The sequence below is a fragment of the Asparagus officinalis genome, chromosome 10 (assembly GCF_001876935.1).
Source record: "Asparagus officinalis chromosome 10, Aspof.V1, whole genome shotgun sequence".
NCBI lineage: Eukaryota > Viridiplantae > Streptophyta > Magnoliopsida > Asparagales > Asparagaceae > Asparagus > Asparagus officinalis.
This window is the reverse complement of record NC_033803.1, coordinates 70,429,412-70,440,772: the sequence shown is the minus strand read 5'-3', so window position 1 is coordinate 70,440,772 and position 11,361 is coordinate 70,429,412.

Below are 11,361 nucleotides of genomic sequence, written 5' to 3'. Positions count from 1 at the left end.
GTTATTATCAACTATCAAAATAGTCCGAACTATATCTATTAGTGTAGTCTAACAATTATGAGGCAATACGATTGCATTAATGGCTGATAATAATGCATGCATCAAGATTCATGTTAGTCCAAATATCTTTGTATTCCATGATCCTATGTGATCCGACAAAGAAGCCATTCTATATGATTTGTCTTCAATAAGTAGGGTCCTATAATCTTATACCATCCACTTGTTGAATCACAGTAAATTTGTAGAATGCAACTATAGATTCAAATCTGTTAAGAAGGCTAATTTAAGTATGAATTTATTAATTCATTGGGTTTGAATTCATATCTTTAATTTTGCTTCTAAGGATCTGGTGTTGGGAATTTTAGTATCCCCGCCTACTACGATTTGCGCAACTTAGAAGCCAACTCACAATCAATAAGATATAAAATAACTACAATCAAGGAGAAAGAACACCGAGATTTACATGGTTCAGTCGACCAACTTCGATCTACGTCTACGGACAACAATACGAGAAATCCACTATGTATGAGAGAGAACTGCAAGAGGAACCACTCAACTCTCGTCTCTTAATATCTCAACCTCACATACATAATCAACTCTCATATTATCTCCAAAGCCCTCTTCTTATAATCTTTTAAACGGACAAAGACTGCGAAAGCCTCTCCCAACGATGTAATCTTTTGCACGGATAAAGACTACGAAACTCTCGCCTCTCGTTCAATATTCTTGAATCAGGCTACACCCTCTGCTAACCCTAGATTATAAGAATATTGTCTCTCTCATTTGCTTAGTTTTTCCTCTAACAATAGATATATATATATATATATATATGGAAACCAAAACTCTATCTCTAGACTAACTTCCTAATTAGAATAGGTTTCAGACTCCTAACCATGATGAGACACAATCTCCTAATCATGATAGATCTCTAACCGTCATGAAGTTATACAAAGAATTAAAGACATAATCCCAACAATCTCCACCTTAGATTTGATTCCCAAACTCACTGGAAGATATATCATCGTCGTCTTGAAATTTGCCTCTCCTGCTAGAGTCTTCTATTCCTTTTTGCACTTCAAATCAAAGCACTTGCACTCCAACTTGATATCTTTATGACCCTCACTTTTATCTGCCTCGTTGTGGCGCCTCCACCTCTCTTGTGTGCACCAAGAGATCTTCGCCACCTCTGACATTAGAAGTAAATCAACCATGTTTCTTCTCCCAATTGAACTTGACAGTAGCCTTCCCCCACTTGCTGTCCTCATACTCTACTTGCATCGCTCATCTCTAATCATATCGGTGCACCTTTCCTACTCCACACTACGAGCCAGATGTCTCAATCTCCTCCATTACTTGGCTTGGAACCGAATATGAGCCCTCATCGTCATCAAATCCAATGCCACCATATTCATCTCCTTGCGTGTCACTCGGTCATGCCTTCTTGCTAGCTCCACCTAATCTGGCACTGTCCTTCTCAAGTCCACACACCAACCAACTCATGCCCCCGCGATGATTCTGAATAATTATATGCTGACAACTCTACTACTAGAATCACATCTGATTTTCTACACTAGTCTCATCCGTCGCATACTTGTTTGCCCTATATGCCATCAGATTTATCTCACCATCAAATTTATCTCTCCATCACCATCAGAACTTTTCTACACTTTTCGACTAGTCTAAGCATAATCTAAAAAATCAGACCCTCCCATCGCGTTCAGATCACTCCAGAACCTAGGAATCAATTCCCGGATCGTCGAAATCTACCTCCAAACCCTTGACCAGAAGACAAATTAATCTTCTTTTTTTTCTTTTTCTCCATCTTGATTCTTATAACGCCGATCTTCAATCTTGCACGACGTCATCTTCTATCTTGCGAACTTGCTCCCGGATCCATCAATATAGCTTTGATACCACTTGTTGGGAATTTTAGTCTTACCGCCAACTACGATTTGCGCAACTTAGAAGTCAACCCACAATCAATAAGATATAAAATAACCACAATCAAGAAGAAAGAACGTCGAGATTTACGTGGTTCATTCGACCAACTACGACCTACGTCCGCAGGAAACAATACGAGAAATCCACTATGTATCAGGGAGAACTACAAGAGGAATCACTCAACTCTCATCTCTTATCTCTCAACCTCACATATATAATCAACTCTCATATTATCTCTAAAGCCCTCTCCTTACAATATTTTGAATGGACAAAAACTACGAAAGCCTCTCCCAATGATGTAATCTTTTGCACGGATAAAGACTACGAAACCCTCGCATCTCGCACAATATTCTTGAATCAGGCTACGCCCTCTGCTAACCCTAAATTATAAGAATATTGGCTCTCTCTTCTCTGCTTGGTTTTTCCTCCAACAATAGAAGAATATATATAGGGGATGCTAGTCAATTGAGATATTTTCATGCAAAATGAGATAGTTGTTAAAGTGGAATAATTTTTCGCTAGTGTGATATTTTAGTTGGATAAATAGGAACAATTTTGTGAAGCGAGATATTTTGATAAAATAACGTTAGATAAATTTTTATAATTATGAAATATATATTTATAAAAGCAGAGGAAAAAGCAGAGGAAAATTTGAAATGAAGAAAGGAGGGGAAAAAACAGAGGAAATTCGGCTACAAGACAACTAAATTAGCTTCCTTTGAGCATACCACAACCAAGTTAGCTTCCTTTGAGCATGCGACAACTCTCATTTCCAAAATACTAATTTGAAAATGAGGCGTCTATCTGCCCCACTCATCCCATTCTGACATGTGGTATAGATCTAATAAGGTACGTACTTTCGTTATTAAAATACAGAAGTCTAAGAGTTAGGGGATTTTTTTAATTGTTCTTTTTATTATTCAAATAATACTTGCATTTCCGGTGTTTGTTTTGAACAAGCATTGCAAGTGAAGTATTAATCCTTGAAATATTCAAAAACTATAGATAAATCCATATTTGAACTATTCCAAAATTATCAATAAACATTTTATTTTATATATCCATTTCCTTTTGGAACATGAGTATGGGTTCACTGCTTATAATAAAATGGCTTGATCTTGTGTTTATTACTTGATTCGATCATTTGCTCTCTTAAATTAAAGCCAATATTTGAATTGAATTTTAGAGGAGATAAATCATTAGAGGATTGAAAGACTTTTTTATTATTGAAATACTGGTCTAGATGAAGGATTTTTTTTTAATTGTTTTTTTTATTATTCAAATAATACTTGCATTTCCGGTGTAATTTGTTTTGAACAAGCATTGCAAGTGAAGTATTAATTAGAAAGTCTTAAAGCTACGCATGGGTACGCATCGGTAAGTATCAACCATGAGAAATCTTAGTTTCATTTTCTCAGTTGTTATGAATGCATGAGGGCATTTTTGGCAGTAGAAACCAAGAAAATTTGTCATGTGGTGAAACCTTTTTAAGAACATGACTTCAAAAGATGGGCTTGGAATCAGAAGCTTCAATTCTACAATGATTCGGACATCAAAATGAAAAGTTAGAATTCCATACCCCACCAAAAAGTGAAAAAAAAAAACGAGCCCTGCTATTTGGCTCGCGCGAGTTGCAACTCGCGTGAGACAAAACAGGGGGGTGGGACCCACAGCTGTGGGTCCCACCCCCCTGTTTTGTCTCACGCGAGTTGCAACTCGCGCGAGCCAAAAGCTTTTTTCCAAAAAAAACTAAGACAGGATGATTGGGTCTATGATTATGTCATTCTTCTTGAAACTAAGATTCTTGAAAATAAATAAGTAATTGACTGAGATTAGTTGTCACCTTGCTTAATTCCCTTTAGGTTTAACTAAGATGACAAGAATTGTGAGAAGTCTTTAACAGTGATGCTAAAAGAGAGAATAAAAGAGAAGATTGCAAAGTAAGTTGCCCTTTTTTGGAACAATTCATAATTATTAGAGAATAAAGCCCAAAGGTTGTCTACGAAAAGCCCCAACTAATCTCACTCAGTAGGCCCCAAACAGGTAAACTTTTTAGATCTTGAGCCCATTTTGTCAAAGCAACAAGCACACTAAGAAAAATAGTAGTAGTATTAGTAGTAATACAATTTTTTTTTTTGCATTATTTAGAAACTCTAATCATATAAATTTAAGAACTGTGAAGTCTACTGGGGTTTTTCTTTTAAATTTCAGAGCGAAAATGAGAAACAAAGCAATTCAAGAAATGACCTACTGAAAATAATGTTTAGTGTTTTTTGGGGCCACAATAATTCGGCCCGTAGAGGCCCAACTTGAGGCCCATTACTCAAAAAAATTTGTTACGTTATTTTTATTTTTATTTTACTTGATTTATCACATTGCCAAGTTGCAAGATAGCTTATCTTTGACGAACTGTGTTGATAGATAATAGATGCTCTCGGCCTTTCTCTACCAAGTTTTGATGCTTAATTATCCCCAGGAAAATTTAAAATTAAAAGAAGGTCAAATGACACTTAAAATACCACAAACTCTTTTTGTTTTCGCGCTTATACGCCTAGAGATTTTTTTTTACAAATAAATACCATAACTTATTTAAAATTCACACGTTAGCACCCTCGATCATGCAAACATGAAAATTTTACCTGAACGTTTCCATATGGCGCTAACATGTCAAATTTATAACTTTCTAACCATTAATATTTGTTAGATTTATCATTAAACATATCTCAACTCTATTTTAAATTAGAATTAAGATAAATCATACTCCCTTTAAAAGCACGAGTTCGGAAAATCTTTTTTAGACAAATATACCCTTTTATAGTTTGAACTACCTTATCTATAATCAAATTCTAATTTTTAATGGTTAATATTACCCTTCACTATTTTGAATATTTTATTTATATCTTAATCTATCCTAATCATAATCATATCTTATCTTAATCCTATGTGAATCATGTTTAGCTTAACAATTTAAAAAAACTAATATTAATAAAATATATAAAACATAAAAATGATATTAGTTTGTTAAGATAAAGAAAATACAAGTAGATAATATATTATAATACATGAAGTATTGCAAAAAAACCATAAAAAATTTTAAAATTACAGAAATGCCCCTAAAAAGTTCAAAATTATAAAACTCATCCAAATGTCTCAAAACTTAAAATAAAAAACATGAAATTAATAAATTAACATCAGTTTGCAAAGAATTTAAAATTTACAGTTAACACTTCAATGTCTAAAAAGTTATAGAAACACCCTCAAAAGTTTAAATTACAGATAAGCACATTAAAATTCTAAAAATTTAAAACTTACAAACAACACAGATGAATTCAAGAGATTACCATGATACACCTAAAATTTTTGACATTTAAATTTAAAATTTTTAATTAACACCCTCAATATCTCAAAAATTATAGAAACACCTTCAAAAGTTCAAATTATAAAAAGCCACCCTAAAATTCTAAAATTTGTAAATAAAATAAGATGAATTCAAGATATTACCCTTAGACACCTAAAAAATTAAAATTTGCCAAAATTAACCTCAAATTTTTTAAAAAACTCCTTCAAAATTTAAAAATCGTAAAAAAAAACTCTAAATTTTCAAAAATTTTAACTAACACACATCAAATTCGTCGATTGGTAGACCGCTGAAATTTAATATTTTTCAAAATTAATCTATAGTTTTAATAATTGCAAAATATACCCTCAAAATTTTAGAGTTACAAGAAATATACTAACATTTAAAAAATTACCACCAACACATGAAACATAGAATTTACAACTACCAAACTTAAAAGTAAATTTTTTTAAAAACTCTTTCAAAATTTTAAAAATTATAAATCACACCCTCAAAGTTCAAAACCACAAAAATAGGCTAAAATTTTAAAACTTGGCAAAAATAAGTGTAATTGTTTGGTATTTTTCACATATAAACGTCAATGAATCACTTGAATTGGCATTAACATAAGACATATCTATTAATGAAGCACTGAATGAGTTACATTAAAAAATAATTTAATAACTTTATCCTAATCAAAGAAAAAATCTCCATGGAAGACATAAGAAAAATTAGTAAGTATTCATAAATTCCATACTGTGTTCTTCAAATTAAATATTAATATTATAATCTAAGAGAAATTGGTAATGAATAATGCAGGTATTTAGTTTAGATCTTTATGGAAAATGACAGGGATAGAGCAAAGGTAATATTATTGAAATAACAGAAATTCTTATTGGATGCACATCAGAAGAATTCATTTTAGAGGAAAATAAAGAGATAGCTTCTAATTTATTTAAGTAATAAATTAGGAACACAAAGAATTTTATATATATGAAATTAATATTTATTCTCATTGAAATAGAAAAAAATCAAAGTCTATATTTTGAGCAGTTTGTGTTGAACATCATAAGTACATTTGACTTCTTTGTAAAGTTAAATGAGATGATAAAAAATTAACGAGCCTAGGAAAGATAATAGCATAAAAAATATAAAATTAGCCTGATGTCACAATTGATGTAGATGATGAAGACAATACTCTAGAATTGTCCGAGAAATGATAAATGATAAACCTGAAAAAGGATTGATCTTAACTCAATAAAAAATAAAATAGAAGAAATAAAAATAATATTTTATGAATATTTTATAGAATAGTTTAATTATTTTGAGTGAAATTAGGAATCTTTAGAAGGGAGTTTCATGATTTTTTTCAGTACTTTTATATTCTTATGTGGATGTTTTTATCATATAAAAGTATACTAGAGTTAGCATTAATCTTTAATTTATATTTTTTTATGAAGTCTATCAATGATTAGGAATAAACTTCATATTCTCTTTTGCATCGTTTTAAAATACTTTAAATCAATCATTTTGCCATATTGGTTTTAAATATTCACCTTCCTTGTATAACACTATTTTAATATTTTTCACTTTGCAATGCTATACTTTCTAAAATAAAGCTTAGTTTCATATCGGTCAAAAATAATATGAAAATTCAAATTATTTTTAAATTATATTTGTTTTTTGTCAATTCAAATATCAACATGAAAATTTAAATTGGGTGTATCCCATTTAAACAAACATAAAAAAATAATCGGGATGTAAGAGTTTAAAGAAAAAAATGAGCACAAACTGCCAAAAATACTTAATCATGGTATTAAATCACGTGCATTGCACGTGTGTAAAAACTAGTATAATAATAAATGGTAGATTTAATAGCAAACTTAACAAATATAAGTATCTAATATGCTCTATAACTAGCATGTAAGTATCGTAGAAATACATTCGAGTGAACATTTTCACGTCTGTATGATCAGCAGTATACTAATTTTAAACTTTTGATGATATTTTTTTTGTTACAAAAAGTAACTCATGGTTTGTAAATACCGAATGAGAAAACTTTGTGGTATTTAAAGATCGTTTAGCAATTTAAATGAAAAAAAAAAGATAGAGCATAAAGTTTTTAGAGGACATGGAAGCATCCAAAATAAAGACAAAATGACAATTTCGGTTGGGCCCTACAGTAAACCGCCCCGCTTCCTCAAAACCCGAATTGCTTTTGGGACCATCCTGTCGGCTTTGCACTTTTTACCCGTACCCAAGTCTGCGAAAATCATGTGAAAATCTATGTTACTGGAGTAAGGATTTGTTTGGATGTCTTCAGAGAAATAATCGAAGGTGGGGTAACCACTTTATTGCTGTTTTTAAGTAGTTTTTTTTTCTTCGTTTTGGCTGGGTTCTAATTTTTTTTGAAGTAAGTTTGGATTTTAAGTTGAGCAGCTATGAGCGACATATAAGCAACTTTTTTTTTCCTAGCTACAAGTATAATGCACGTGCTTTACAGGAGAGCATATTTATTTTGTTTTATATTTTTCAATTTTTTTGTTGGCTACAAAATAATAAAATAAATTGCATAGGAATATAAATTATGAACAATCACTATTTTATGGAAAAATTTACAAAATAGTCCGTTTTTGCTAATTATTTAGCAAAATAGACCGTTTTGCTAAATAATTAGCAAAATAGACATCTTTTTGGCCAACAGGCCAAAAAAGGTCTATTTTGCAAAACAGCTGAGAAAACATACGGGACTAGTAGTCCCGTATGTTTTAATCACGGATTAGTGAACTCAGAAAATTTCACAAAACATTGAGATGAACTCAGAAAACATACGGTACTACTAGGTCCCGTATGTTTTAATCACGGATTAGTGAACTTAGAAAATTTCACAAAACATTGAGATGAACTCAGAAAACATACGTGATTACTAGTTTCATATGTTTTATGAGTCACTAATCCGTGATTAAGTTGGCTATAAACATACGGGACTAGTAGTCCCGTATGTTTTCTGAGTCTTATTTTTCAAAATCGACCTCTTTTTTTTTTAAAAAGAACTCTATTTTGCTAATTATTTAGCAAAACGGTCTATTTTGCTAAATAATTAGCAAAACGAACTATTTTGCAAAATTCCCCTATTTTATTTATTTAAATGAATAAATTATACGATAAAAGTATGTATAAAGAACTATATGATTAATTATTATAGATAATTATTATAATGTATTCATAATTTATTAAAATAATTATCATATATTAAATAATTATTCATAAATATTATACATAGCACACTTATAATACTATTAGCAAATACATTTTAATTTAATAATTAGTTTATTATACTATTAGTGAATAACATACTAAAGCGTATAATTATTAAAGTATAGTATAATTTGTTAATTTAAAAAACACTATTAAAATCATTATATTATTACTATATTACAATTATAATAAATACAAATTATTTTTCATACTATTGTCATACTTTTAAAAGGCTAATAAGATGATAGATAATAGTTAGTCCTCCGTAAGAGGTAAAAAGCAAAGGCACAAGGCATAAGCCTAATGAATTTTTTTATTTTTAATTTTCTAGAATTTTAAATATTACGTGAAGAAAAACTAGGGACAAATTTCAAATTTTCTATGAAATAACATACTTAAATAATTAAATAATAGTGTAACCAAAAGTTTCAAAAAAATGAAGAAGTGCATAATTAATAAGAGGCTATATATAATTAATGAATGATTAATTAACCAATGACATATTTGAAAATTATCAAATCTAAAAGGGTAAAAATGGTGTTGATGTCCTGAGACCCAACAACAAGATTAGTTGGTAATCCTGAGTTTAGCAAGGGCCTTTAAGGTTGATATGAATGATGTGGGTTCCCTCGTCTCTTTTAAAGACCGGTCCTATTCTGTATAAGAGAGTTGCACAATAACACTCGTTAGAGGACCGGAGTTGGGTTCTCCGGTGGTTCCTCTGACGGTCAAGTCAGTCTTTGAGCTTGAGTGGAGAAGATACCAATAAACTGAAAATAGTTCTAAGTATGCAGAAGTTACATACCTATGGCCCCCTTGGGGGCTTCCCCCTCTAGTCCCCCCAGTTAGTAGGCAATGAGTCCATATATATACCCATATGAGAGGGGTAAATATGTAACTGTGACCAAGACCAAGCAGACAGCTGACTCAACAGACAGCTGACAAGTGTTAGTTATGGGTGGCATGAGACATCCAGATGGTTAGTGCAAAGCGACAACAGCTACTTGGTACTGACAGAGCCTGATGTGTCATGAAGACTTTTGGGACTGAAGTAATGATGATCTTTGACCGTGCATTTAATGTGATGTGATTGACTGTTGGCGCGGAGTTCGAGGATGCACTGCCTCTCTAGTCATCAGGGGGTGGGCTAACTAATACTACCTTTCGACACGACCTCAAGAGTTGTCAGCTAAGATAGTGGGCCGAGTGTGGAGGCTTGTGGCTCGATCTGATAGGTATGTAAGCAAGTACCACCTTTTGAGTCTTCCATGTAAGTTGTCGACCCAGCTCTAAGTGAATGAGGGTGGTCGACTCGATTGATGAGGTCGAGTGGGAACTGATCTCAAATCGGCCTAGCTCAGGGGGGGGGGGGGGGCTACCCGAGTCACCCCTAGCGAGGAGGGAGAGCTGACATGATTGATTAATGCTGGCATGGGACATGTGTTGACTCATAGAGGAGAATTAACACTTTTGTTAATTAGTGTCATAACATTAGCCCCTTTTGCGTGGACTCGGGGTAGCCGAGTCTGAGTGAAGTAGGACTGTAGCTGGCCGGGTCCCAAAGTGCATTTATCAGGGAAGCGATGAATTGTTGTTATGGCAAATAGGGCGACTCGATCTCATACGTTGTTGTTGAATATGATCACAAGGATCTAAATTCGTGCCTTGGTCTTATGAACGTGTCAAGGTCTTGCTGCAAACATTTAAGGTGTAAATATTTGTCTTTATTAATATAAACCACGTACCTTTGAGTATCCATCGGTTTTTTGGGTTAAGCCGACTTAAATTAGTGTCTTGGATTTATTCGCAATGACACCAATGTCTTAGGGTGCGTGCCTTGCGTTTAGGAAGATGCCAAAGTCTTTTAGCTAATGTAAGCCAAGTCAACATGCCTTGGTTTTACGCTGAGTAGGCACCAATGTCTTGGTGTTTGTTGTTCAGCACTTTCTATACTGTAGACATTTTCAGATAGAAATATTTTTATTTTATTAATTTATACAGCGTACTTTTGAGTACCAGTCGGTCCTTCGAGTCAAGACGACTCGGCTTCGTGTGTGGGGAGTAGTGCTACTCGACCTCGTGCCTTGAGTTTATTCGCAATGACACCAAGATCTTGGGGGTACATTCCTTGGGCTTAGGAAGATGCTAAGATCTTGGTATTGTAGTTGACCGAGTTGATGATGTGCCTTGGTCTTGCTCATGAAAATAATGCCAAAGTCTTTTGAGTCGAAGCCGACTGGGTAGAGGCGTGCCTGGTTTTACCCCGAGAGGGTACCAAGGGCTTTTGTCTATGGCAAGCCTTGGTCTTACCCTGAGTAGGTGCCAATGTCTTTTGGTCGGTGACGTGTCTTGGTTTTATTCATGAAAATTATACCAAGGTCTTTTGTCGATGGCGCGCCATGGTCTTACCCTGAGCATGTGCCAAGGTCTTTTGAGTCGAAACCGACGTCTGCACGTAGGTACATAGCACAAAGAATATCTTATTTTAGAGATAGTGTCTTTAATTTGTTACCTTGGAGAGTACCATATGTGCTCTGGACGTAGACATGAGAATGATGCCGGGATTAGTGGCAGAAGTGGGCCAAGTCGATAGAGATCAAACAACAAAATGTTGTGTATGGGTTAGTACGCAGCATAAAATATCTCTTATTTATAAGAGGAATAACAATGACCATATATTGGAGAGGTAGTCCCCAAAATGCTCGTGGTAAGCCTGGCATTTAAGATTATCAGAATGGCAGCTTTTTATCTATAAGCTTTGAGCACAAAGGGATGCCTGTTCTTTTGTAAAAGAGAGATGAAGCAGCCCCACAGTGGGTGCCAAA